The sequence below is a fragment of the Macaca mulatta genome, chromosome 13 (genome assembly GCF_049350105.2).
Source record: "Macaca mulatta isolate MMU2019108-1 chromosome 13, T2T-MMU8v2.0, whole genome shotgun sequence".
NCBI classification, from domain to species: Eukaryota; Metazoa; Chordata; class Mammalia; order Primates; family Cercopithecidae; genus Macaca; species Macaca mulatta.
The window spans coordinates 56,693,596-56,712,748 of record NC_133418.1 but is presented as its reverse complement, the minus strand read 5'-3'; the positions used below and the strand labels follow the sequence as shown (position 1 = coordinate 56,712,748).

At 38.1% G+C, this 19,153-nt stretch overlaps 1 pseudogene; it reads right to left on the bottom strand.

Annotated features, from left to right (window-relative positions):
* Nucleotides 1-5,529: 5,529 nt before the first annotated feature.
* Nucleotides 5,530-10,853, bottom strand: LOC100424524 (F-box/LRR-repeat protein 12-like; annotated as a pseudogene).
* Between the last annotated feature and the right edge of the window lie 8,300 nt (nucleotides 10,854-19,153).

Below are 19,153 nucleotides of genomic sequence, written 5' to 3'. Positions count from 1 at the left end.
GAATTATACATCATGGGATCAGTAGTTGATACTGGAAAAATCTTTAGGAGAAGAATTCTACCCAATAAATAAGTAAGATGATAGAATTAGAATATCACCATTTAGCAACCCCTAATGAAGTAATAGATCTGAGCAGTCATTATCAATGCCTGCTAAAAACCAGCAGGAGAAAAGTTGATGACAAACTGCCTGATAAATCTTAATGTCATGAAAAATAGAAGCTCAGGTTCTTTGCCTTCTCTGGGATGCCATAGAATGTCTACGCCACCTATGAAGCATTCTTGCAAAATAAATAAATAAATAAATAAATAAATAAATAAATAAATGCCATATCTCATCAAGTCTCTTCTAGATCTATGACCATTTTACAGGTAATGGAGAGGGTGGAGGAACATATTAAACCACATCATGGAGGAAAACCAAAACTGCGCAACCATTTTCTTAACAAATAAAATAAGAGGAGAAATTCAAAAACATTCTATATGTTTGATAATTTTGAGAAGTAGTCTCAATTTCTTTAAATGTGATCACTGTATTATACTTATGCTTAACAAAGATTTCTGCTGAAGTTTTTACAGATAAAATGATACAATATCTAATTTTACTTCAAAAGAATGTATTGTGGGAGGCAGGAGGGGGTAAGAAAGGAAGTAAGACTGACCAAATGCTAATAACTCAAATGCTGAGAAGGCAAGATATAACTAAGATCGGAGCAGAACTGAAGGAGATTGAGACACAAAAAAACCCTTCAAAATATCAATGAATCCAGGAGCTGTTTTTTTGGAAAGATCAGTAAAATAGACCGCTAGCAAGACTAATAAAGAAGAAAAGAGAGAAGATTAAAATAGACGCAATAAAAAATGATAAAGGGGATATCACCACCGATCCCACAGAAATACAAACTACCATCAGAGAATACTATAAAAACCTCTATGCAAATAAACTAGAAAATCTAGAAGAAATGGATAAATTCCTGGACACATACACCCTCCCAAGACTATAACAGGAAGAAGTTGAATCTCTGAGTAGACCAATAACAGGTTCTGAAATTTAGGCAATAATTAATAGCCGAACAACCAAAAGAAGTTCAGGGCCAGACAGATTCATAGCCGAATTCACAGCTGGAGTGCAATGTCGTGATCTCGACTCACAGCAACCTCCGCCTCCCGGGCTCAAGCGATTTCTCCTGCCTTAGTCTCCCAAGTAGCTGGGATTACAGGCACCCACCACCACAGCCGGCTAACTTTTTGTATTTTTTTTTAGTAAAGACGGGGTTTCACTATGATGGCCAGGCTGGACTCGAACTCCTGACCTCACGATCCGCCCTCCTCGGCCTCCTAAAGTGCTGGGATTACAGGAGTGAGCCACAGTGCCCAGCCTTATTTCTTATACCTTTCACTTTTTTGGCTTGGACCCCACCCCCAATAATATTTTGAATGAAAGTGGTGATAACAGACTTCTGTCTTGTCCTCAAACTCAAAGGGAAAGTATAATCTTTGCTGTGGGCTTTTTTGTAGTTACCCTTCATTAGACTGAGGAAGTGTCTGTCTATTCCTAGTTCACCCAGAAATTTTATCATGAATAAATGCTTACTTTCATCAAATGCTTACTCTACATCTGTTGAGATAATTTTTGATAATGTCTCCTTTTCCATTCTTGGCATTGGTTATCTTTGCCTTACATATTTTCTTCTTGGTCTGCATTGCTAAAGATTTTATTAATTTTATTAATTTCTGATTTACTGATTTTTATCTATTGTACGTATTTTTATTTCACAGATTTCTGCTCTCTTTTTTTTTTTTTTTTTTTTTTTTTCCTTCTCTGGGTATAATTTGCTTTTTTTTTCCACCTTCTTGGGATACAAGTTAGATTATTACTCAAATTCTCTTCTTTTCTAATATATTAGGCCATAAATTCCCTTCTTAGGATTACTTTAGTTGCATGCTATCATTTTTGATATGTCACAGTTTCACTGAGTTCAAAATATTTTCTATTGTTCACTGTGATTTCTTCTTTGTTTCATGGATTCTTCAGAACTATAATCCTTAATTTCCAAATACATGGGGGATTTTGTAGTAATGCTTCTCTAATTAATTATCTAGGTACCTTTCAAGTTTGTATTATGATCAGAGGATGTATTCTGTTTAATTTCAAATATTTGAAATTTGCTTTAAGACCCATATTCAATTTTTTAAAAAATTTTCCATGTGTGTTCAAAAAGAATTCTACAGGTGTTCACTGCAGTATTCTATATGACATGTAAGTCAAGTTTACTAATAGTGTTATTCAAAATTTCCATACCTTGACAATTGTTTTTCTGCTTGTTCTATCAATTACTGAGAGATCTCCAACCACTTGTTATTCTATTACTTTTAGTTTCTCTCAATTTTTACTATATATATTTTGAGACTAGGTTATTACATGCAAAATTAAGATTACTTCCTAGTACATCGAACACTATCATCTTTTACTTTCAACTTTTCTGTATCCTTGTTTTCGATATTGCTATGGCTTGAATATGGTTTGTCCTCAACAAAACTCATGTTGAAATTTGAACTCAAATGTGGCAGTGTTGGTAGGTGGGGCCTACTGGGAGGTATTCAAGTTACAGGTGTAGATTCCTCATGAATAGATTAATGCCCTCCAACGGTGGTGAGTTCTTACCCTCTCAGTAATGAATAAGTTCCTGAGAGAGCAGGTTGCTAGGGTCTGCCTTCCTCGGTTTCTCTCTCTCTTGCTTTTCTTGCTTTCCCTCTCACTGTGTGATCTCTTTGCATGTGCCTGCTTCCTTTCCACTTTCTGCCATGACTTGAAGCAGCCTGAGCCACTCAGCAGATGCAGCTGCTCAATCTTGAACCTTCCAGCCATCAGAATCATGAGCCAAACAAACCTCTTTTCTTTATAAATTGCCCAGCTACAAGTATTCTGTTATACAACACTAAATGGATTAAGACAGATGTGTTTCTTGAAAATACCATCTATTTGGGTTTAAATTATTACACAATTGACAATTTTAGTTCATTTACATTTGATGTGATGACTGATTCTTTTAGATTTAATGTAATGACTGATTATTTTAAATTTTAAGTCTGGAATCTTACTCAATAATTTTCGCTGAACCTACCTGTTCCATGGTTCTTTTTCTCTTCTTTTCCACTTTCCAAATTCATTTGAAAAATTCTATTATTCCAGCTTTTCTTCTATTCATTTAGAAGTTTTGTGTCCTTCTAGTTGTGTCTTTTGATAGCAATATGCATCCTTTGGCTTAACAAAATTTAATACTAATTTCTGCTTTTACCCTCTGATAGATAAGACTTTAGAATACTTTAACTCCATATATCTGCCCTTAAAAATGTACATGGCTTTTTTATATATTTTATATATTTTTATTTGTTTATTAAAGCCCCACAAGATATTATTATTACTATTGTATTCAATTAATATTTATTTAAATTTACCCATATGTTTTCCTTTTTCTTCTTTTGATCTTCATTCTTCTCTTTATCTCCAAACCTTCATCTGGGTATTCTTTATTTTTAATTTACATGGGTACATAATAGGTGTGTATATTTATGGGGTATGTGAGATATTTTGATACAGACATACAATGTGTAATAATCACATTATGATAAATGAGGTATTCATCACTTCAAGCATGTATCATTTCTTTGTGTTACAAACATTCCAATTATACTCTTTTAGTTATTTTTAAATGTACAATAAATTATTGTTGACTGTAGTCACTCTGTTGTGGTAACAAATACTAGATCATATTCATTCTATCTAACTATATTTTTGTACCCATTATCCCCCCTACACTTCTTCCCAACCCCCACACTTCTCCCAGCCTCTGCTAACAATCATTCCACTCTCTATCTCCATGAATTCAATTGTTTTAATTTTTAGCTCCCACCAATGAGTGAGAACATGCAAAGGTTGTCCTTCTGTGCCTGGCTTATTTCACTTAATCTCCTCCAGTTCCATCCACATTGTTACAAACGACAGGGTCTCATTCTTTTTTATGGCTGAACAGTACTCCATTGTGTACAAGTATTGCATTTTCTTTATGCATTCATCTGTTGATAGACACTTAGGTTGCTTCCAAATCTTGGCTATTGTGAACAATGCTGCAACATGGGAGTGTAGATATCTCTTTGACATACTGATTTCCTTTCTTTTGGGTATATGCCTAACATTGGGAGTGCTGGATCATATGGTAGTTCTATTTTTAGTTTTTTGAGGAACCTCCATACTGTTCTCCATAGTGGCTGTACCAATTTACATTCCCACCAACAGTGTACAAGGGTTCCCTTTTCTCTACATCCTCAGCAGTATTTGTTATTCCGTCTTTTCATTAAAAACCATTTTAACTGGGGTGAAATATCTCTTTGTAGTTTTGATTTGCATTTCTCTGATGATCAGTGCTGTTGAGCACTTTTTCACATGCCTGTTTGCCATTTGTATGTCTGCTTTTGAGAAATATCTATTCAGATCTTTTGCCAATTTTTAAATCAGGTTATCGGATTTTTTCTTATTGGGTTGAGCTCCTTATGTATTCTGGTTATTCATCCCTTGTCAGGTGGATGCTTTGCAAATATTTTCTCCCATTCTCTTAGTTGTCTCTTTGCTTTGTTGATTGTTTCCTTTGCTGTGTGGAAGCTTTTTAACTTGATGTGATCCCACTTATCCATTTCTTCTCTGGTTACCTGTGCTTGTGGAAATATTTGCCCAGACCAGTGTCCTGGAGAATTTTCTCCATGTTTTCTTTTAGTAGTTTCATGATTTTAGGTCTTAGATTTAAGTCTTTAATACATTTTTATTTGATTTTTATATATGGTGAGAGAGAGTGGTCTGATTTCATTCTTCTGCATATGGATATACAGTTTTCCCAGCACCATTTATCGAAGAAACTGTCCTTTCTCCAATACATGTTCTTGGCACCTTTGTTGAAAATGAGTTCACTGTAGATGTATGGATTTATTTCCGGGATCTCTATTCTGTTCCATTGGTGTATGAGTCTGGTTTTTTTATGATTTTTTTCCTTAATAGCAAAATAATATATGTCTTGAAAAACATGGAAAATGCAGGATAGAAAATACAGAAAATACAATTGAGAAGCTTTATGAGCATTTTGATCATCAAACTGCAAGTCACAGTTGCCCTGTCTCTTGCAGATGACCCTTATGCATCGCCCTGTTCCTGAGGACAACCCTGAAGATGAGTCTTCATTGAGCACCTTCTGGAGGTTGGGAGCTTTTAGAGCAAGGCTTTGCAATGTAGCAGGAGGTAGCTGTGGTCTTTCTTGTTTCCACTTGTAGGAACTAGGCTTCCAAGAGGCTAACTCATGACCAATGCCACACAGCTGGTAAACAATGATTCCAATGGTCTGGGGGTCCCTAGGCCTCGTTCTCTCTACTTGGGGCTTTCAGTTCCCTCAAGCCTGATTATCTGCCCTCTTCAAAGTGCTGCTCAGAGGGTCCGGGGCTCAACAATAAAAGGTGGGATGGGTCCCAGGGATAGATGAGGCGGTCACACCCACCAGTCCATGGACTCTTTGGGACAAGCCCTGACGATGACCCTACAGTGAAGCAGACCCTTACCCAGGGTCCTCTTGGCCTCCTGACTCTCCCACCCCAGCCACTGCAGCTCAAGGACTCGGAACTTGGACTTGGTGAGGCAGGAGGAGAGAATTTCCGTGGAGAAGGGCATTTCCAGGGTGATGAGGAGACCCTGCCGGCACAGACTCTCCAAGAGCTGACATTCCCTCCAGGACAGCCACGCCAGGGGCAGAGAGGCCCCTTAAGATCAGCCTGATCTTGCGCATGTCTCAGGGGTAGCAGCTGATGGCCAGCAGGGTGCTGTCGCAGAGAGGGTACAGCCCAGCACCTCAAGCCCCTGCAGGGGCGTCCAGCCACTGCTCCCTTACGCGGTAGGTGCAGCCCCACCAGAGAGCGCAGGGCCTGGAAGCCTGACAGGCTCTGCTGGTGCTCGTCGCTGAAGGCAGGGACGCAGTTCAGCATGATGCATTCGAGCAGGGGCAGCACAGTGGGATTCGGCTGCCTGAGGAGCTAGACCATGGAGATCTCGCAGCTGTGCAGCTCCAGGGTTCTCAGGGCGCTGGGCAGGCTGGTGATGGGCACCGTGCTCAGGTCGGCTGCGTGCAGGCAGAGGAGCTTCAGGTTGGGGCACTTCTGGCCCAGAGATCTCATCAAGAGAGGAGACAACTGGGGGGCCTGGAGCCAGAGAACAGGTAGCCGCCCATCTGCAGGGAATGGAGGCAGAATGCCATGTACCTGCCAAGCAGGTGCCACATGACTTTAAATCGCACCGTGTAGAGCGTAAGGTCGACGTGTCACCACAGCCACCGTCGTCCACCAGCCTCTTCCAGCGGTGACAGACCCTGAGGAAAGGGATCTGCGGTGAGAACGACCCAGGCCCCCGGCGGGACCCGCATCTCCAGGTACCAGGTGCGCCCTCCGCCCGGCCTTCCCCGCCCCCACCCCGCCCCGTCCCCCGAAGGCGGGGACGGGACTGCACCTGGAGACCCGGATCTGGTCCCAGACCGGGAGGTAAGAAAAGATCTCTGGAGCTGTGTCTGTGTTTATGCCACTACTGTGCCCTTTGGGTTACACTAGATCAGTATAATATGAAGTCAGATGTGATTCCTCCAGTGTTGTTCTTTTTCTCAGGATAGCTTTGGCTATTCTGGGTCTTTTGTGGTTTCGTATACATTTTAGGATTTTTTTTTTTCTATTTCTGTGAAGAATGTCATCGGTATTTTGATAGGGACCGCATTGAATCTGTAGATTACTTTGTAGCTTGGACATTTTTAAAATACTGCTTCTTCCAATCCATGAACATGGAATATACTTCCTTTTTTTGTGTCCTCTTCAATTTCTTGCATCAGGGTTTCATAGGTTTCATTGTAGACATCTTTTACTTCTTTGGTTAAGTTTATTCCTAGTTATTTCATTTTTATTTGTAGCTATTGTAAATGGGATTACTTTCTTGATTTTGTTTTCAGACTGTTTGCTGTCAGCATATAGAAATGCTACTGGTTTTTTGTACGTTGATTTTTGTATCCTGCAACTTTACTGAATTTATTTATTAGTTCTAATAGTTTTGGGATGTATTTTTTTAGTTTTTTCAAATATAAGATCATATCGTCTGCCAACAGGAATAATTTCACTTCTTCCTTTCAAGATTGGATTCCCTTTATTTTTTTCTCTTGTCTGATTGCTCTAGCTAGGACTTCCAGTACTATGTTGAATAACAGTGGTGAAAATGGGCATCCTTGTCTTGTTCCAGATCTTAGAGGAAAGGCTTTCAGTTTTTGCTGTGCAATATAGCCATTTGGGTGTTCTTTAGACAGAAGGAAAATCTTCTATCTAGAATAATTTTCCTTCTTTCTAAAGAATAACCTTTAGAATTTTCATTTGTGTGAGTCTGCTAATGACAAGTTTTCTAAAGTTAGTGCTTGCTTGAAAGGTCTTTACCCTCGTTAAAGGAAAATATTTTCATTAGGCTTAGAATTTAAGGTTGGCAGTTTTCTTTTTCAGCACTTCAAAATATGATCCCATTGTCTTCTGGTTTCCACCATTCCCGTCAATTGTGAATTAAATTGTTGCTTCTTCAAAGGCAATCTTTTTTTTAACCTGGCATTTTATTTTTAAACTTTGGTTTTTGGTAATATTGTCATGATATACCTAAATGATTTTATTTATATTTATCTTGTTTTGGATTTATAGGGCTTCTTGTGGCTTGATGAATTTCGTTAGTTATGGGAAATTCTTATCTCTAATTTATTCAGATTTTGCTTCCACCCCTTCTCCTCTTTTTATGCAACTATAACTACTCATAAGGTAGAGCTTTTCACTTCGTCCTCATGGTTTTCACCCCATTCTCATTTTCCATCCTTTTTGTACCTCCGTATTTCCTTCTGGATATTTTCTTTAACCCATCAGCCTGTTCCTAATTCCCTCATCAGTTGTGTCAATCTGCTCTTAAACCCGACTACTGAGATTTTCCTATTTCTGTCATTAAATTTTCTCTACCAGATTTTCTGTTTGATTTTTTATTTATAGTTTCCACATCTGAAGAAATTCTCAATCTCATTCTTTGCCATCTTCACCAAAGTACATTTATTTAAAATTCTATATCTGATCATGTCAACGTCTGGAGCCTTTGTGAATCTATTTTCATTGTGCTATCTTTGTCAGCTTTCACTTATGCCTCCTATCTAGATTTTTTTTTTTTTTTTAGTATGCCCTGAATATTGTATTTACAAAATTCCTTGTAGAAGTAACTTAAGGCCTTAAATGATGATACTATGTTTCTCTAGGAGAGATTTAATTTTCCTTAGCTGGTGCCTGGGGATCACCTGCAAGGATCAACTTCTCATTTGCCTTTCCATGCTTCTAGAGTGCAACCCTTTGTGGTTCCAACCCAAACTGGGGAAAAGAACTACTAGAACTCTTTCTCAACTTTGGTGGGCCCTGGACACCAATCCCTGTTGCTTTAGCTTCAAAGGGCATCAAAACCATTACACACTGCCTGTAATCTCAGCCCTTTGGAGGCCAAGGCAGGCAGATCATTTGAGGTCAGGAGTTCGAGACCAGCCTGGCCAATATAGCAAAACCCCATCTCTACTAAAAATAGAAAACTTAGCCAGGCATGGTGGTGCACACCTGTAATCCCATAATCCCAGCTACTAGGGAGGCTGAGACAAGAGAATCTCCTGAACTCTGGAGGCACAGAGGTTGCAGTGAACCGAGATCACGCCACTGCACTCCAGCCTGGGCAACAGAGTGACTCTGTCCGCCCCCAAAAAAACCGTTACACACCCACTTGACCTCTCAGACTCTATTACCAGGAAAAGAAGAAAAGAAGCCCCAGCTACAGGATCATCTCTCCGAGCCTTGCCCCATCTCTAGATCCTGGCCTTGGGATCGTCACTATCTTGTTAGCTCTCTGGGATCTTTAAGCAGAAAGATGTGCTTCATTTGTTGGCTTGTTTTCAAATTGTACTCAGCAGAAGGGTCAATCAGAGCTACTTTCTCTACCATTACTGAAGGCAGAATGCACTTAAATATAATTATCTTCTTTACTTTTAATTTTAAATAAGAGGAGCTAGGAAAACAAAAAGCTTCCTAATTCTTCCTATTCCCAAATGGTTCCTCAATTTGTAATTACTTAATCTAGAGGAACTAAATACTCATTTGACCAAATTAATTTCTTTTAGAACGCATTAATTCAAAGAAGTGGTCATATCAGAATATTAATGTGACTTTCACTTCAATCAAAACTGTGCTTCATAGCCACAAAGTTTATCATCACTGATATAACCATAAGAATACTAGATATACACCCCGTAAGAAAAATTTAACTTTGAGTTGTTCATTGAGATTATGTTTTTTTTGTTTTTTGTTTTTTGTTTTTTGTTTTTTTTGAGACGAAGTCTCGATCTGTCGCCCAGGCTGGACTGCAGTGGCCGGATCTCAGCTCACTGCAAGCTCCGCCTCCCAGGTTTACACCATTCTCCTCCCTCAGCCTCCCGAGTAGCTGGAACTACAGGCGCCCGCCACCTCACCCCGCTAGTTTTTTGTATTTTTTAGTAGAGACAGGGTTTCACTATGTTAGCCAGGATGGTCTCGATCTCCTGACCTTGTGATCCACCTGTCTCGGCCTCCCAAAGTGCTGGGATTTGAGATTATGATTTTAATAAAACAGATTAAAGATATTTCAAAGCTTGTGTAACTATTTTAAACTTTTCAAAATCATTACATAAGTATAGTAGCTCAAGCACTATCTAATTCAAAATTGCCATTCCTGTCCAATAATGAGTTTTTTCAATTTTACTCTACTCAAATTTTAACCGTTTAAGAAAAGCTGATTTAAACAAAAAACATATTTTATGATCAGAAAACTTTGATCTTTAGAACCTCTTCAAGTTAGCATTTGAGACTAAGAAATTGCTTTTTAATCTTTCAAATTCATTCACCATTTAACAAACATTTGTTGAGCACCAACTATACGTCAAACATACAAGTATATTACAAAGTTCCTTTTAAAAATATATCAGACTCTTGCTCATTTACTTTGCTGATTTATGTGCCATGTTAAACATTACTATCTGTAATACAATCAGTGAAAAGAATATTTCCCAGTTCTCTGTGTAATGTGTCTTTTTAAGACAGCCTTGAAATTTAATCCAATGTCTGCATTACCTTCCTCATAAAAGGGGACAAATGCAATTGATAGTAAATGACATCAACATTCTTTTCTACTCACCCAGCAAAAATTATGACCTGTGGTTGGAATATTTCTAAAGCAAGTCTATAGCTAATTGAAACTTGTCTCTACAGCAGGGTTCATTTGAGAAGTAGATAAGGATTGCAGAAGTAACAGATTAGGTATCTGGCTTGCCAGAGTCATAGATGCCCTCTTAAGTGAAGAAATGAAAGTTGAATGAATGTTAGGAAAGTTTTAAGGTCCCAGCTAGCTAAGGCCAACTCAAGTCCAGAATCCATTTCTATAGCTAAGGCCAACTCAAGTCCAGAATCCATTTCTATAGCTAAGACCAACTCAAGTCCAGAATCCATTTCTATAGCTAAGGCCAACTCAAGTCCAGAATCCATTTCTATAGCTAGGGCCAACTCAAGTCCAGAATCCATTTCTATAGCTAGGGCCAACTCAAGTCCAGAATCCATTTCTATAGCTAGGGCCAACTCAAGTCCAGAATCCATTTCTATAGCTAGGGCCAACTCAAGTCCAGAATCCATTTCTATAGCTAAGGCCAACTCAAGTCCAGAATCCATTTCTATAGCTAAGGCCAGCTCAAGTCCAGAATCCATTTCTATCTCCCAGGTCAATCTTTTTTGTAGCACACAATGAAATTGAGCATATTGATTCTATAACTGATAGCTTCTGAATGGGTTTTCACTGGTGTGTATATACAAATAATTTTGTTGAATGTTTTGAGGTCTGGGGGTCCTTTTCTTTTTATCATTTCAGACAGAATAGAGAAAACACCAATTTCTGAAGACCTATAATCATCAAGTAGGCTCATGTTCAAGTTGGGAAGACTATTTTTATCATTTTGTGTCTATAAGAAATTCAGCAGTATCTAAGATGGTTCAGATGAACCTTATGTTCATTTTTATGTTTCTTTAATAGCATAATAAATAGGCTGGGAGGAAAGAGGGAAGCATCCCTTCCTTCACAGTGGTGCAGCAAAGTTAGGATTGTCCCAGAGAAGACCATGGCTAGCTGACAAGATTTTCAGCACTTCTTTCCTACTGTATTTTTTGTTTGTCTTCAAATTACAGGTCCCCTTTTGGAAAAGTAAGATAACACAAATAAGGACAAAGTAATGGATGTTAAAAAATGTTTCTGTTGTGTAAGCCTTTTGCCAAGTTATTCTCTACTGCAGTCTCTAGATCAGTGGTTCTCATCCTCAGAAGCACAATAACATATGCTGAGGAGCTTTAAGGAATGCTGATGCCTGGGCCATCCCCAGGAAGCCCGATTTCTTGGTCTGGAGTGGGGCCTGGTCATGGGGATTTTTTTTTTAAGCTCCCGCAGTGATGTGGAGCTGGAGCTGACAGCCACTGCTCTCTGCATTGCTCTAGTCAAGAGGGACAATTTCCATTAGTAGCAAAAACAGGGAACCTGTTCTTTATAGTGTGGGCTTCTTTCTCTAAATGAATTACAGAAGGGCTGATACTCTCTCATATAAGATAAAGTCCTTTTCTTTTGTTAGAAATTTTTCACCACCTGACTGCTTCAAAGATTGGTCCATGGTCTCAAACCACCTAGCAAAACCTTAGCTGTCCACGCAGAATTGGTAAGACTCTAGGGTCAGGTTTCAGCCAAAGAACCTTACAAATGCAAGGTCTGAGAACTCTAACTTCCCCCAAACGACCCTTTCATCTATTAACTCAGAAATCTTATTCAGGACAAAACAAAATAGAGAACAAAGTATAAGAGAAACTTTCATTCAATTTGCCCAGTTTTGATGTAAAATGTCACCTTAATTTTACTACCACCAACCTAACATTTTAAATACCATTTTCTTCTGAAAACACGACTTCTTTTCATTTGAGTTTGTATAGGCAATGGAGGAAAATTAGCATGGTTGTATCCACTTTATAGATGGAGAGATGCACATCTAGTTTCTGTGATCTATTCAAAGTCACCAATCACCGACAGAATGAAAAAGTCAAAGCTATGTTCTTTCTGATGTTCTACAATTCATACTAAAAAATATTCTACCAAGATATTTACCTGAAGATGTATTTTAGGAATCATGATTTAAGGCTAGATCACAAAATTCAGTGAAATTTAAAAGATCCATAAAAAGAATAAATCTGGAACAAAATAAATCCTGCAATTTGATAGATAGGCCTCTATGATCTGTAAAGACACATACAAATTATATGTGGTTTTACCCTTTAGTTTTACCATCACTGACTTTCAAAATGAATTTTGTCTCATTATATTTATAATTTCTCTTAACAGATAGCTAATAGAAATAATGTGACAAAATGATAAGTATGGGGGGAATTACAAGTGATTGTTACTGAAGAAGGGCATAGAAATTTATTTTCTAGAAAATTTCCAAGAGGATTTACAGACTTCTGTCCCCAAATACTCTGAACTAGTAGAGACAGCAAATTAGACTCTTTCAGCATAGTGACTCTACATAGTTTCTGGAGAAGAAACTAAATACGCTTCACACAATCTATCTTGCATTAAGACAATGAAAATGTTCCTCTTCCTAGCCCTCCCTCAAAAAAAAAAAAAAATATCCAAACAGAAGGAATGGTGAGAATAATTATTTATCTCTCCTCATTCTTGGTTTTAGTAGATATTGATGGACTACATTAGTTTTTTCTCCAGAAACTATGTAGTCCAAGCCCAGGAAGATGTTCAACTATAGTTTCAGATTGCGGGTCCAGGTCTCAGTACCGATAAATACTGCTGAAGTGTCTTGAGTACTATTAAAGGAAAGTGAACATCGAGGCTCTGGTGGCCATATACCTTGTTGCAGGGCACTGGGGGAGGACTTACCTCTTTTCCCAAACTTTATTTCCATTAAGAGTCAAATAACATAAAGCCCACTGATCCATATCCTACATACATCAAAAAGCAATGATAATGTTGCCAACAAGAAATAAATCAAGAAGCGTTCAGGCTCCAAGTAACCCAGAAGGCCCCAAGCTCAACAGGGGAAGAAACACAAACTCCGCTCTTCCATAACCCTCTGAGAATAAGCCCCAGAATGATAATACCTTGGCTGCGTTCAAAACTCAGCTCTCTGGACAAAAGCAACTTTTCCATTCTGCACTTATTTTTTGTAACTCATTCAGAGGTTCAAAGTTAGGCTAAATATATTTTTTTTCCAAAAATTAAAAGATTCTTTTAAAGTAAGCAAATAAGCTTGAAAAATACTTGGGAGAAATAGGAAGCTCTATTTTCAACTAAACAGATTTCAAATTTCTGTACTGAAATCAAACTAAAAAGATTTTTACTTCATTGCTGCTTCATGACTATTTCCCCTTTGTAGTTTGAGAGATTTATTATATGTATTGAGATATATACGGTACTCACTTCGGAACTAAGCCATTGTACATTTATAGAAATGGTATGAAATCTTCAAAGAGGCTCACATTACTTAAAATCTGCTTGCTAAGTGATTTTTTAAAAGAAAAATGAAAAATTCTCGTCTATGAACAGGGTCTCTCCAAACTCTGATTTTTCTCTAAGAATGCTCTTTAAAACAGGCTATCAAAGGAAGAGACTCTTCCATTGTCCCTTGTCATTAAAAATCTCTCTTGGCAAGTTCTCACTAACTAGTTTTACTTAGTATCTGACTTGGATTCTTTTTTTACCATTATAAACACCATTATTGCATAGAAATCTTGGAAGATATTTTTGTGACCAAAAGAAACTGAAAAAGGAGAAATTTACAGTGTGGCTTTGGTAATAATAAAGCATAAATTTAACTTTTCACACTTAGGGTAACATATTAATATTTAGTCATGAGATCTGCTTGGGTCTCATCTGCTGTAGATAGCTGTCAAGTTTTAATCACTGTATCGTTTTCTTTCCACCATCCATGAAATACAAAGAATAGCTTTCACTTCATTTTTGTGTACACAAAAGCATGATAGAAAATCTTCTATGTTCTTTTGCTGCCATCCAGTGGTTCTGATTGATAAATGCAATGATGATAAATCTAACATGAGACGGAAAAATATGAGTCTGAAAGAGATACACATACACCTTCAAGAAAGCCTAAAGCATGAAAATCCAAATTGTTAAGTGATAACGTTTTCAATGGGATAGTTACATTATAAAATGTTCCTCTGTGTTGCATGAAGATTGAGGGAAAACCTCCCCTAGATTGTAAGTTAAAGCAAGAGCGGGGACACTGAACTTCGCTCTCCCATTGTCACAGACTAGCTGGGCATCAGCACTTAGTAGGCACTCAAGAAACACTTGCTTACCACAGCTTTTCTCTTAACTGATTCATTAAAATGCTAATTATAATCACGAGTGGGGGAAGCACAATGCAAAGTTTTTTGCAGTTGAGTGTAATTTAGCCAATTGTCTCCTGGTGTGGGGATTTCTTACTTTCTATACAGAGCAGTTTTACATAGCGGTGAGCAGGAATTGGAGGGGGAGAGAGAGTTTGTAAGTTTAAGGAAAGAATTATTTTTAAGAAAGATAACCAGGTGTATCAATACTATGTTTCTTGAATAGTTTTAAGATGGTCTAAGCTGGAGAACAAACTGCCAAACATTATCAAAAATGGCTATTCAGGGCCAGGCAGGGTGGCTCATGCCTGTAACCCAAGGACTTTGGAAGGCAGAGGTGGACAGATTACTTGGGGCCAGGAGTTCAAGACCAGCCTGGCCAACATGGTGAAACCCAATCTCTACTAAAAACACAAGACTTAGCCTGCCATGGTGGTGCGTGCCTGTAATCCCAGCTACTCATGAGACTGAGGCATGAGAATCGCTGCAGCCCAGGAGGCGGAGGTTGCGGTAAGCAGAGATCACCCCACTGCACTCCAACCTGGGTAACAGAGTGAGACTCTGTCTCAAAATTTACAAAAAACTAACAAAAAAAAAGCTAGTCAGAATTTTTCTATTGCTGACACTAGCAATAGAGCACACCATCAAAAATGTGATGTGGCTCCAAATTATGTAGTCGGTATGCAAGTGTAACACTGACACCACCCTAATCCAAACTGAAACCAGCGAGACAAGTGTTTGAAAACTCAGTGCAAGTTTGGCCAATCAGCAAATAGAATTCATGACTGACCTAGGTCCTCTCCTCCGGTAAAACCTCCTCCATGTGGCTCCTCGGCCAGTATTTAGGCTTAAAGGGAAGACAACAGTGGTTAAGGCGCAGCCTCCAGAATGGCCCCACATCCTAGCCTCACTAACTGCATAATCTTGGACAAGGCCTAGCCTGAGTCTTGATAACTTTACCTGTAAACAGAAAATAATACCCACCTCAACTGGCTTCTTGTGGAGATCACAAACGAGGAACACAGTGCCTGGCAAAGACTCAGTGTTAGCTGCCATAAATGCATATATACCACACGCACACATACATGGCATTAACGGACACACACATAGAACAGATACTATTCAGAGCAGAGGGAATGATTGGAGAATCTTTCTACTCCGTTGTAAATCATTTATTACATTTAATAACCTATACTTTAAAGACTAGTACAAAAAAATAAACATTGTGCCTGGGTTCAGATGCGAAAATGACAATCCAGTGGGAATTTTAAGATCTCACTTATTCCACTTTATTCACTTTATCATAATAAAAGGCAAAAATTTTAAAACAATTGAGAAGGGCATCAAAAACAAGACCTCAGTAAATTCAATTATACTTCCCAACTCACATGTTAACAAGCATTTCTTATTTATCTCTGACAAAAATATCTATCCGTGGAAGAGGATTCTTACTCTTTGCCTTTTAGGAAGTTGAATATATTGAAAATGTCTTCCAATGCGTCAGGGAATTCAAGGAATTTCAAGATGTATTTTAAGTTAAAGTCCAAGTCTTATTCCAAATGAAATGTTCTATTTCCCAGCATCTCAGGAGCCAGACCCTAGTCCTTTCCAATTTTCTTATTAAGAAATTTAAGATTTTTCTACATCTCATTTGATTATTTACATCATATTTTTTAATCTCTACAAAAATGTATGGCAGAACCCATAAACAAAAGCTTGAAAAGCAAATTACACCACCACTGAATGCTGGTGAGGAGGGGGTGCAATGGCAACTCGCATTCACTGCTGCTGGGAATGCAAAATGATATAGCCACTTTGAAGGGCAGTTTGGCAGCTACAAAACTGAATATACTTTTAACATAGAATCTAGCAGTTACACTCCTTAGCATTTGCCCAAATGAACTGAAAACTTATGTCCACACAAAAACCTACACACGATGTTTACAGCAGCTTTATTCGTATTTGCCAAAACTTAGAAGGAACCAAGGTGCTTTCAGTAAGTGAAGGATAAATAAACGGGTGGTATACCTGGACAATGGAATACTTCTTAGTGCTAAAAAGAAATGAGCTATCAAGTCATGAAAAGACGTGAAGGAAACTGAAATGCAATTATTAACTGAAAGAAGCCAATCTGAAAAAGTTACATACTGTATGATTCCATATGACATTCTAGAAAAGGAAAAATTATGAAGACACTAAAAAGGTCAGTGGTTGGCAGAGGTGGGAGTGGGAAGAGGGATGAATAGGTGGAGCTCAGTGAAACTACTATGTGATACTACAACGGTGGGTACATGTCATTATTTATTTGTCCAAACCATGGAACATACAACACTGAGAGTGAACCCCAATGTAAATGATAAACTTTGGGTGATTATGACGTGTCAATGTAGGTTCATCAGTTGTAATAAATGTGCCATTATGGTATGTGATGTTGCTACCAGAGAAGATTGTGGTGTATGGGGACTGGGGTCTAGAGGAACTTCCTGTGAATCTAAAATTGCCCTAAAAATAAAGTTTACTAATTAATTTTTTAAATTATATACAAAAGGGAAGAGGAATACAGGCAAAAACAAAAAATCCCACACAATTATAGAATGGTTTCTGTAAATGTCAAGGCAGTATGTAACAATTAAGCTTAGCAAACCAAACTTTAAGATATGTATTAAGCTGTACACAGTACCTACCACAAAAGAATTAACACATACTTTACCACTATTTCCAAAAGATGCTTTTAACATCTTTTTTCAATGTTACATATTTTAGGCTGGGTGCGGTGGCTCACGCCTGTAATCCCAGCACTTTGGGAGGCCAAGGCAGGCGGATCACCTGAGCTCAGGAGTTCGAGACCAGCCTGACCAACATGGTGAAACCTTGTCTCTACTGAAAATACAAAACTTAGCCGTGCACAGTGGTGGGCGCCTGTAATCCCAGCTACTCAGGAGGCTGAGGCAGGAGAATCGCTTAAACCGGGAGGTAGAGGTTGCAGTGAGCTGAGATCACACCACTGCATTCTAGCCTGGGAAACAGAGTGAGACTCCATCTCAAAAAGAAAAAAAAAAGTATATATTTTAATTCTGCTAAGTTACTGTAAATGCCTAGCTGAAAGAATAAAATTTAATTACAGGTATTTCTAATGTTACGTATTTAGGCAACATCACATAGCTGGGAAACCTCAAATAACAACTTTTGCTAAAATAATTTTTTTTTTTAGATGGAATCTCCCTCTGTCGCCCAGGCTGGAGTGCAGTGGTGGGATCTCGGCTCACTGCAACCTCTGCCTCCCAGGTTCACGCCGTTCTCCTGCCTCAGCCTCCCGAGTACCTGGGACTACAGGTGCCTGCCACATAGCCTGGCTAATTTTTTGTATTTTTAGTAGAGACGGGGTTTTACCATGTTAGCCAGGATGGTCTTGATCTCCTGACCTCGTGATCCGCCCTCTTCGGCCTCCCAAAGTGCTGGGGTTACAGGCGTGAGCCACTGTGCCCGGCTTTGCTAAAATAAAATTTTAAGTGGTATCAATAACTAAGAAAGTATTAGGTTAGCCTTTATTAGTGTTGTCTACAAATTTTAAAAGGTGATAGATAAAATCTAGCAATTCCGATTATATAAACCCAAATTTCAATTGTTCTTAGGACAAATTCTAAAATGATGTTACATTTTGCCACATCTCTGATGAGGTATAATATTTAGTAATATTCAATTTCCATTATAATCCAGTTAGGTTCCAGTGAGACAACAGATTATAAACACATTTCCTACAAACTAACCGCCCCTGATGAAAGTTAGGTACAATAAAAATCCCTTTCAATTTAGCATTATTAAGACATTCAAGCAAAGATCACACTATCTATCACTTACATATGATAACCCTACAGTTGCCGTGTCTAAACTTACCTTGATAAGATTTAGAAGTTTCAAAATACCATGGAAGGCAGATTTGAAAGAGACCTACTTCCAAATAAGAGTTCTTATTCTCTAACTATATCTGGAATGCAACTTGTCTAAAAGTAAACTGAGCCTAAATTTAGGAAACATATTAAATGCCTACAGACTATATATATATATATATATGAATGATAATGAAATATTTGCCACCACATTTAAGTATTCTTATATTATTTCCCCATCATTCAAATGTTGTATTGCTTAAAATTTCAGTAACTAAATAACTCTTATTCACGGGAGTACCTCATTGTCATGCTGCTGCTTTGAATGAATTTTGTTGCTGGTCAGTACAACTTTTTTTCTCTTTCGTTTTATCAAAGAAATTATGTTTATGACAAAAACAAAAACATCCACCATGAGAATCTGATGGGGGATAAAAATAGAAACAGAAAAAAATAGAAAAAAAACGACCTACTTCACTCCTGCTGGTGTGAGGGACTCTCACTTGTAAACCTTTCCTGTCTTTAGTTCTGGTGATAACCTTCCTGACGCTCACCTACATTTGCTGTATCACTAGGATATCCTCTACTAGCTCCCCAGCCTGAAAACTCAGGATTTAATTTATACTCCTTTCTCCCAACTCCTTCCAATTTTTGATAGAAGAATTAAAAAGCATAAATCACCATTACCTTTGAAACTTAAAGAAACGTAAGACCGTATTCATCCAC